Below are 9348 nucleotides of genomic sequence, written 5' to 3' on the forward strand. Positions count from 1 at the left end.
GCTGCTATTAAATCTCCTCCGTCTTGTCTTCTTCAAACTTTTTAGAAGCCCAGTTCCCTCAGCCTCTCTTCGTATGTCATGTGTCCTGGCCCCTTGAGCGTTTTCACTTCTCTCTGCTGGACCCTCTCCAGTGTGTCCACATCCTTTCTGTAGTGGGGGACTCAAAACTGGACACAGTTTTGACTCCAGATGTGGCCTCCCCAGTGCCAAATAGAGGGGAAGAATCACTTCCCTTGACTTGCTGGCAATGCTCCTACCAATGCAGCGCAGGATGCCAGTCGCCTTCTTGGCAACAAGGGCGCACTGCTGGCCCCTATTCACCTTCTTGTCCCCTGTCTCCCCAGGTCCTTTGCTGCAAAGCAGCTGCCCAGCCTGTCAGTCGAAGTAATCCTAGCACTTACTTGGCTCCAGGAAACTCTTGGAGCTTGTGGCTAACTCTGAAGCACAGCTTGGGTCCCAGCTCTGTGCAGCTGGATACAGGGGGTCTGCTCCTAGTCCCACCACTGACTTTGTTGGGTGACCTTGGGCAAGTTGCCTAACCTCCAGGTGCCTGTTTTCCTTGCCGCCTTCTCTCTCATCCTCCAGGCTGGGCTCTCTTCGGCCTGTCCGACTGTATGTCAGTATGATCCGGCCCTGTGGAGAGCTGTGCGTTCCCAAGCCCAGGGGAATTACCCCAGGATGTATCTCTTACACCGGGCTCTATCTCACCAGGGCACAGGGAGGTCTGTCAGTGCCCCTAGCTTTGTGATATGCCCGTGGGGCATATATATCTCTTTCTTTTACAGACAAGGACACCGGGGCATGGAAAGCAGGTCGCTGGTTTTTTTCCCCAAAGGTGCTGAGCACCGAGGCTCCCTCTGACTTCCAGGGCAGATGTGGCTGTCCCGCACCTCTGGAATAAGGACCATTGGCGCTTTACCCAAGGCCGGGTGGCAAGTCTGGGGCACGGCCTAGACTAGTCGTGGATCTCTCCTTGCCAGTGCCCTGGACACGGCCACAAGTGATTGTATTCTGTCTTGGGATCAAGGGAGTCCTGCTTCAATGCTGAGTACTTAGGGTGAGGAGTGACAGGACATCAACCCACGAGGCACCGCTCTACGTAGGTGGAGTCGCGCTGTCCTGCCTGGTGCCATCGCTGTGAGCCACACGCCTGCAAGACATGTCAGGACTGCAGTGCTGCCAGCACTTGAGCTGTAAAACAAGCCTCCAGGTTGCTTTAGCCCTTAAATCTCCAGGCGCTGGAGTCAGGGGACGATGTGGGGGGGGTGGAAATCAGCGTGATGCAGGAAAACTCAGATCAAAACAATCCTCCGCATTTCAGTCCCCAGATCTGCCAAGGCCCATGGGGACTCTGCGATTTGCAGGGCAGGTTTTTTTGCCCCCCTGCAAAACTGCGAATTACTTGGAAATACAAGTATAGCTCAGGGATAAATTTAGGTCCAAAAGCAGGAAACTGGACACTTTGTACTAGTAAAAGTGAAACCAACCCCGTTTCCTCTAGCGCCAGAGCAGGGCCAGCAGGCGTGCAGCTGCTGCGCCCGGAGAAGAGCCCTCCCGGAGCCCCGTGCTCTTCTCTCCCCTCTGCCCCCTCGTCCCCAGAGCGGCGCGCGTGCCCAGTACATTTTGGAAACGTGGAAAACGTCAGCCCAGTTCGCTTTGAAGTCCCTCTAACTCAGCTTGATGGCCGGGTCGCTCTGTTCAGTGTCTCCCTTGGCATCCTGGTTCTTAACCTTCACTCCTGTTCCTCTTTTGCCATCTGTTGTGGCCTCCCTTGAGCTGTTGAAGGGAGATAATAGTTGCTGGTGGGCTCAGTCCTAGGGCCCAGCCCCGACAACATCATCCCAGCCAAGGCTTGGTCTAGCCAGGTTTGCACTTGTCCTTGTTGAACCTCATGAGATTCCTCTTGGCCCAATCCTCCGATTTGTCCAGGCCACTCTGAATCCAAGCCCTGCCCTCCAACGTTTCGACTCCTTGGATGGATGGCTTCTTCCTGGAGAGGAAAATGTGGCTCCCTATGAGCTCACCTTCCCCCCAGTGGTCTGTACCCTCCACCTGCCTCTTCTGTTACCATCACCGTTGCCCTCTCCTGTACCCAGAGTAACCTGGGCTGCTCTCTGCTGCTTCGGGACCCTCTCCCTCACCGACAACCCTCTTAGCCGGAGGCAGGAGGTCAACAACAGCGTCTCTCAGGTGTGCCCATCCTGGCACCACGGTGCTGTGTCAGGGCCTTGTTTGCGTGGGGGCCAGCACAGTCCGGATGGGAGGGAATTTTTGCTTTCCTTGTGCAGTTATTTACCTATGGGGGCAAGGGACAGCTTCAGCCCTGTCTGCAGCAAAGTCCAGGGCTCTTTGGCTGATGAGCAGCGCTGACCATCAGAGCCACTTCCCGCCAGTCCCTTCCCCCAAAACTGGCCCCCAAGCAAACTATGGAGCAGGCAGCTGGAGGGGGGAAGCCCATCCCCTGCCTTCAGTGCCCCTGCACCTGTCCTGTCCCCGTTCTGCCATGGGGCTGTGGCTGTTTCCTTGCTGGTCCACGCAGGACCGAAGAGTGAGGTCTGGGGCTGGTCGTACCCTAAAGAGACGCTGTGACCGCTATTGGGATTCCCAGAAGAAGCGTTTCCTGGAGAGGACTCTGGCCAGAAGGAGATTCTCAGCTCAGCCCAGTAAACATCTCGAGAAAGGCAGGCTGAGAGCGGGCAAGAGCACTCAGTTGTCAGGAGCAATAACTTAAATGCTGCAGGGAAGCGCAGTGCAGCTCCGGCCCTTGCTGGCTGGAAGCCCAGGATGGCCGCTGGAGAGATGCAGGTGTTTCCCTCTGCACCCCCCCCCCCCGCGACAGCTCCATGCCCCTGTGTGTGCATCTACGGGGGTCACGCCAGCATGAGGGAAGAGCGGCATTGGGGTTGGGACTTAGGAGAGCTGGTTTGGGGTCATCTGCCTTAGACACCTTGCTCCCCACGTGCAAGGCTGCTGGGGGATGTGCTGCCCCAGAGACCGTCTCCCAGTTCAGCCTTGGTTTCCTGCTCAAGCACTTGGTGGGACCAAAGCATCCTCCAGCAGCCTAGCCAAGGTTGAGGGGGGGAGGCAGGCAGCTCATGGGAGCTTCCCAGCATGGGTGCACAGGCCCGGATCTTGTGAGCCTTGCTGGACAAGCATCCAAAAAGCTCCCTTGGTGCCCCCTCCCTGGTCAGCGTGGCTTAGAGCTGGGCATTGCACACAGCTGCCTTTCACTTCCTGTCCTAACCTGCTGCGTGGTGTTAAATGGTGGTTGCTTTTCCCCTCCCCAGAGCTCGCCGCATTTCTGTGGCAGCACGGTCTGTCTGCCGTCTCAGCGCAACTCCACTGGGTGAAATGGAAGCAGGATGTGGCCCCTGGTTTTCACTCCCCAAGGTGGAGAGTGCTAGGAAGTTGAGGGGCTGGGCTGACGGCAGCCTGGCCTGGTGGTTAGTGTCACCGCTTGCAACCAGAGTCCAGATGTGCATCGTGGCCAGGAGCTGGGGTCAGGGGGCCGCTCGGGGTCTGGAGAGGGCTTAGGGCAGCTGCAGGCTTCTCTGCTGACCAGCCGGAGGGGACCGGCAGGCCCCAGGCCAAGTGCTGGGGCTTCGTTAGAAGACCCCCCGGTACACACTGTGGCAGCAGAGAAAACTGGAGCTGACAGCTGCATGCAAGGAGAGCCGCAGACTTCAGCTTCAGAGGGGTCTGAGCCCCTAGTAACCCGGCCAGGCCCAACCGGCTGCCAGCAGCCCTGGCAATTGTAGCGATAAAGTGCTGGGCAGAAGCAGACCGTTATTCGGATGTTGTCTTCCCCTCGTTGGCTGAGCCATTCTGGACTGTGCTTCCCGTTTGGACCCATCAGCACTAAGCCAAAGCCCCTACAATGCCTCCGGGCTGAGTCCAGCAATGCGTCTGTGCGCCAAGAGAAAGCAGAAAGCTGGGAACAAAACAGCAGCCGTGCTAAGCATGAGCTCCGCTCCCATCTGAATAGCTGGAGGCTCCTGCTAAGAGGACCAGCAGGGCAGTGGTTAACCGTCCGGCCATCGTTACGATCCAGAGTGAACGCCCTGTTGTGCTGAAAAGAGACTGATCACGCCTTGTCTGAGTTATCAGGCCTGTCAGTCGGTCTGGCTGTTGCCTGCACAGGTCGTTGTTCGCTCAAGGAAGGTCTCAGCTCTTCAGCCTTTGGAGGAGCGTGAGTGCAGCGTGTGGGCAGGTACCAGCTCATTCAGCCCGTGCCGGGGTCCCTTCCATGGCAATGCAGAGTGCTGTGTTGGCCAGCTGGCTCCACTGTCCCCGGCACATCTGTTTAGTTTGGTTTTCCCTCTAGCCAGGATAGACCCTGGCTGGATCTTTATCAGAGGCTTCCTGGAAACATGGTTCAAAAGCTTCTCTGCTAAAGGCTTTTTGGAGCCAGCCATTCACACAGAAGACAAAGCTGGTGCCAGCCACGGGCCCCCTCCGTCGGGGGAGCGGGCTCCTGGGAAAGACGCAGGCTTCTGCTGAGCTGTGCAGCGGGAGACACCAGCTGCGTGCTGTTGCAGCGCGGGAAACCTTTGGCATTGCTGCATTTAGCATGAGCTCCAGCGCCAGCCCCCTGACGAAAGGGAGAACAAGCTTCCCCTTCTTCCAGCCTTGGCAGGGGCGAGGAAGCCGGGGAAAGCCTTCGAGCGGCCACCGAGCAAGGCAGCGGGAGGGTTGTAGAGCATCTGTCACGGCACGCTCGCATGAATGCACGCGCCTTGCTTGAGTCGCCGTCTTCCCGTCTGCTTTCGAGTCGTTCGCTCTCTGCAAAGCAGCACCCTGGGTGTGCGTGTCCACGGCACCTCAGGCCCTCAGCGTGCTAGGTGCCGTACATGTGCCTAAATGGCAATCCCTGTCCGAAAGAGGTTGCAAACTGAATAGACAGGGTGGATAAAGGATGTGGAAGAAAAGAGGGGTAGTGAGTCCATAGGAAAGGCTGGGGATCTGGATTGGTACGAGGTGTGGGGGGAGGGAAGCAGTATTTTCTCTTTCCTCTATCCCCTTTGCTGCGTGTCCGTCCTGGTAGATACAGGCCAGGGAACCAAATACAAGTCGGTCACCTTTTTGGTAGAGCGAGTTTTACCCCTCTGCGACCGCGATGGAAAGAATCACAGGCGGCGCTGATCTCTGCCGGACTCTGCAGATGTGGGTACAGATGTTCGCATGCTTCACCCAGGGGCCTGGGGCCTCAGGAGACCTGGATTCTGCGCGGCGGGGTTGCTGGCTGACCTGAAGTGAGAGATGGCACAGCTCTGTGCCTCAGTCTTTCCACCTTTGAAGTGGGGATAGGACACTGGCCTCCCTTTGGAAAGGGTTTCAGGGTCATTGGGGGTAAAGAAGTGACATCTCAGTGTTACCATAGAGTTCCTGGTGCTTTCCCAAAAGGGGGCTGAGGGTCTCCAGGAGCAGACTTATCTCTCACTTACTGTTTCTGGATGCCCAGCAGCATGCCTGGCTGTAGTCTAGGACAGGACCGCGGCTCGTCCAACCCCCAGCACAAGCGCAGGACTCATGACAGTCACTTTTCCTTGGGGTTGACCACCTGAGAATCAGTAGTGCTGTGCGCCTGGCACCAGAGCTGGCAGAGGACGGGGGATGATATGTGTAGGAGATTTGTCATGTGTGGCAGGGGCAGGTGCTGAAAGTTACCTGGGTGCTGCTCTGGGCTGGGATCTGGGCATGTCTATCCCATCCTCAATAGGAAATGCTGAGGGATGGGAATGAGGCGACGGATGTGTCCCGTGAGCTGGTGTGGAAGGGGCAGAGCCGGGCTCCTGAATGTCTGCAGAAGCAGCTCATTTCATTTCGTATAGCCCTGCTTCCACTCCTGATTTTGTCCAATTTACAGGTAGGACCCACAAAAATGCCCATCTTCCCGTGTTCCCTTCCCTGATCCAGAGGGAATCCTCCTAACTCTGGTGCACAGACCTACACGTCACCGGCAGTGCATTATAGCGGTCCCATTTTACAATGCTAGCTGCCAGGTAGTCCTCTGTAACTTTCCATAGTATACCGCTACGGTTCTTTGATTCTTTCAACACAGAAGTTTCTCTTTATTCTCCACTCCCAGCGTGCACATGCTACAGGGTAGTGCTTGCTTAGCTGTGCACAACACCTGCCTCGTTCTGCTCCAGAAGTGGCTGCATCGCAGGGCTGGGGAGCGGTGTTGGTTACACAATGTCTGTAAAAGCCTGTGAGGCTCCATCAGGATCGAGGATTGCTATAGTGCTCTCTGTTCTTGGCCTGAAAGGATGTTTGTCCCTGGGCTACATTCATCCCCGAGACACCCTCAGTGAAACCCATGGCTTTAACAGCAGAAATTCGCATCCTGGGGAGCAAAGGGGAAGTCAGATCGGAAAGCTGAGCTTTTCAGAAGACCCTTGGGATTTGGGGGCACCCTTTGGGAAAACCAGGCCCTGTTACAGCACCTTCTGCCGGGCAGTGAGAAGGGGCAGATGCCTTTTTGGCTACCAAGCACTTCTCCCTTGTGTGTGCAGCACATGGCAGCTGAGAGGAAGAGCATTAAGTCATCCTCCTGTGCAGAAAAAGCCCTATGATTGCATCCTGCTAGCGACTTGCATTGTTTCTTCCTTAAAAAACCGCCTCCAAAGTTTGCACTGTTCCAAAGAAATTCACTTGGCCTTTCTTGTCTCCGCAGTGCCCGGCAGGGGCAGTTTGTTGGGGTGCGGCTGTTGCTGCTGGTCCATCGGCCTATCTCGCTCAGCCCGCAGCTTCTGCCAGCCTTTGTTAACAGACTTTCTTAAAAAAACCAACCCCAACATAACGTTGGAAAAGGACTCCACTTCCCCTCCCCTTCCCAAATCAAAGCACTGCTGCGCCCGCACCCCCTCCCTGGGGGACAAGGGTGCTCTTCAGAGCAGGAGCCTCCACTCTGGGATTATTTAATAAGCAAATACATTTGCTCTCCCCACAGCATCCAATCCAGCAGGGTTCCCAGGACACAGCCTCACCCTGTGGGGGCAGGAAATGGGCCTGTGGGGCTCTGTGTTAGGCAGCTTTATTTGCAAGGGTCAGCAAATTCCTCCCCAGGCTGTCGCCTGGATTAACGCAGAGCTCCACCGTCGCACCTTCCCTAGGAAGTGCCACTTTGAGTCCAGGCTGCGGACAATATCCCCCCGCACTAAACTCAGCTGCTGCCTCTAGTATCAGCAGGTGGATCCCCCTGCGCCTGCGCTGCACAGATTTCCCTGTGCATCAACCTCTCCTGGTGTTTTCAGGCCTTGCCGACTCGCCAGCACCGCTCCCGGCGGTACCCAGGACCTTGAGAAGGGACAGTCTCCCCATGCACCCAACAAGCCTGACTTGCAGGATGAGATCTGCTTTGACCCCTGGTCAGTGTAACGCCGGGGAAAGTCATCTCTTCCCCCGAACCAAGATTGTGCAACCGATCTAGTCCGTGGCAGCCTTGAGCCACTGCGTGTGGGGGCCGGCAGCGAGGCTGAGCTTTCACAGCTAACGAGGCCTTTTGTTTCTTCCTCTCTTTGTCCCTTCGGTAGAATTAAAACCCCTGAGAACAGAGAAGTGTACGGCAAGGAGAAGAGGAAATCCTGGACATGCCGCAGGCGCGTGTTGTCTGTTGGTCAGGGCCCTCGGGCTGTTAGTCACAGACTCCTACGGGCACTGGGTTGTTCTCTTGAGCGGCTGTGATCTTTGCTGCGGTTACACAACAGAGTCGGGGTGGCACAACTGGCAAGGAGGAGATGCACCCCTGCTGATGCAGCTGCTCTGAAATAACGCTCCATCTGGACATCGCCATGCTGGCAAAAGAGGGCTTCATCTGCCTTGGCTCGTGTCCTTTGGGGAGGTGGTCTAGCTAGCCTCTGCTGGCATATGCAATGTCTTTAATAGGGGAAGCGGCCGACTTCGCTCTGCCAGCAAAGCTGTGGCTGCAGCGGCTTCCTAATGTAGACGATCCTTCATCATTTTCTTCCACCGTTTCTTTTCTGGCAAAAAACCCTTGGTTTTATAACCCTTGTATAGCACCTTCCTGCATAGCTGCTTCCTTGCGTTGTCCCAGCTCTAACTCCCAACACCCATTTGGATGCCAGAAAGCATCACCACCATCTTAGGGCACGAGCTCCCGGGTTCCCAAACATTGCATGGACTCTATCCCAGTGCAGAAAGCCAGGGGGAAAAATGGGGTCAGGGTAGGTAGAAAAATAGCTGCAGACATGAGTCTGGAGCTCGTGTCCTTCTGGTTCTCGCTGATGAGAGGCTCAGTGCAGGAAGCAGTGGTTGAAATGCCCTGGCCTGTCTTGGACTGAAGCGCAGCCTAAATGGCTGTAAGGCTCCAGGAGCCTTTCATTACAACTCAACACAACACCCCTCAGACGCGTGCTGCAGCACAGCCATGTGGTGCCCTCCGAATGGGTGACATTAATCACAGGGGTCCTGGGACTTGAGGCAAGCTGCGAGACAGCAGCTGTTCAGTGCAATGAGCTGCTCCTGGCAGGGCTGATCTAATTCCCACATTGGCTTTTAATGAATCTACTTAGGGTAATATCCCCCCATTAGCGATGCAGCAGATCTAATAAAGGCAGTCAGCTCACAGCATGAGCCTTTGACGCCAACGTGAATTCATGCTGGCATAGCTTGAAGGGATAAGACGGCTCTCGAGATCAGGGAGCAGAAGAAGAGCTGCGGGAGGTTGGTGATGAAGGTGATGGAGGTCGGTGACTATTGAAAGCAGTCTGGGAGACTCATATTGTGAATGGGTTGAACCGTACAATTAATGACTAGAGGTGTACGGATACGTCAGTCCCTTATCGGATTGGCACTGATATAAGGAAAATTGACAGTATTGGAAATCAGCTTTTTTTTGGCTGATGCGGCCCATAATGTCGCTGATAAATGCCCTGTCCATACCTGCTGCATGCAGACAGCCAGGAGTGCAGCCCAGCAGCATGGAGAGCAGGCGGGTCTGGCTGGTAAGTCTGTTGTGAGGGAAGGGGTGTGAGGGGGTGCAGATCAAGGCCCCAGCATTGAGGGAGGGAGTAGGAGGGGGAGCAGAGCTGGGGCAGGGGTAGGCGCTGCACAGCTGGGATAGAGCCAGGAGGGCATGGGGAACATGTGCCCCCTGGATCTGTGTGCATTACAGGGTGGGCTGCCCTTGCAGGCTGGGACCAGGGGTGGTGCTGGGCTCTCCCCGGCTGGTGGCAGCAGCTCTGGGAGGCGGGCTACAATGAATTTTGGGGTGGCTGCAGCCTCACCCCCGCCATAGCCCCTGCTGCTAGTTCTACCACCCACCCCAAGTACAACCCAGCCCCCTACCGGGAAGAGCCCGGCACCACCCCCAACCCCAGCCCACAG

The 9348-nt window shown here is 56.2% G+C and overlaps 1 long non-coding RNA gene across 1 annotated transcript in view; it reads left to right on the forward strand.

Annotated features, from left to right (window-relative positions):
* The first annotated feature begins 236 nt into the window (after nucleotides 1–236).
* Nucleotides 237–9348, forward strand: part of LOC109306889 — a 15590-nt gene continuing 6478 nt past the window's right edge. Inside the window, exons 1-2 of the long non-coding RNA XR_002100136.1 lie at nucleotides 237–378; nucleotides 4227–4229. This is a non-coding gene — a long non-coding RNA (uncharacterized LOC109306889). The remainder of the gene's footprint in view (nucleotides 379–4226; nucleotides 4230–9348) is intronic.

The sequence above is a fragment of the Crocodylus porosus genome, unplaced genomic scaffold, assembly GCF_001723895.1.
Source record: "Crocodylus porosus isolate Cpor-Errol unplaced genomic scaffold, CroPor_comp1, whole genome shotgun sequence".
In the NCBI taxonomy this organism is placed as follows: Eukaryota; Metazoa; Chordata; order Crocodylia; family Crocodylidae; genus Crocodylus; species Crocodylus porosus.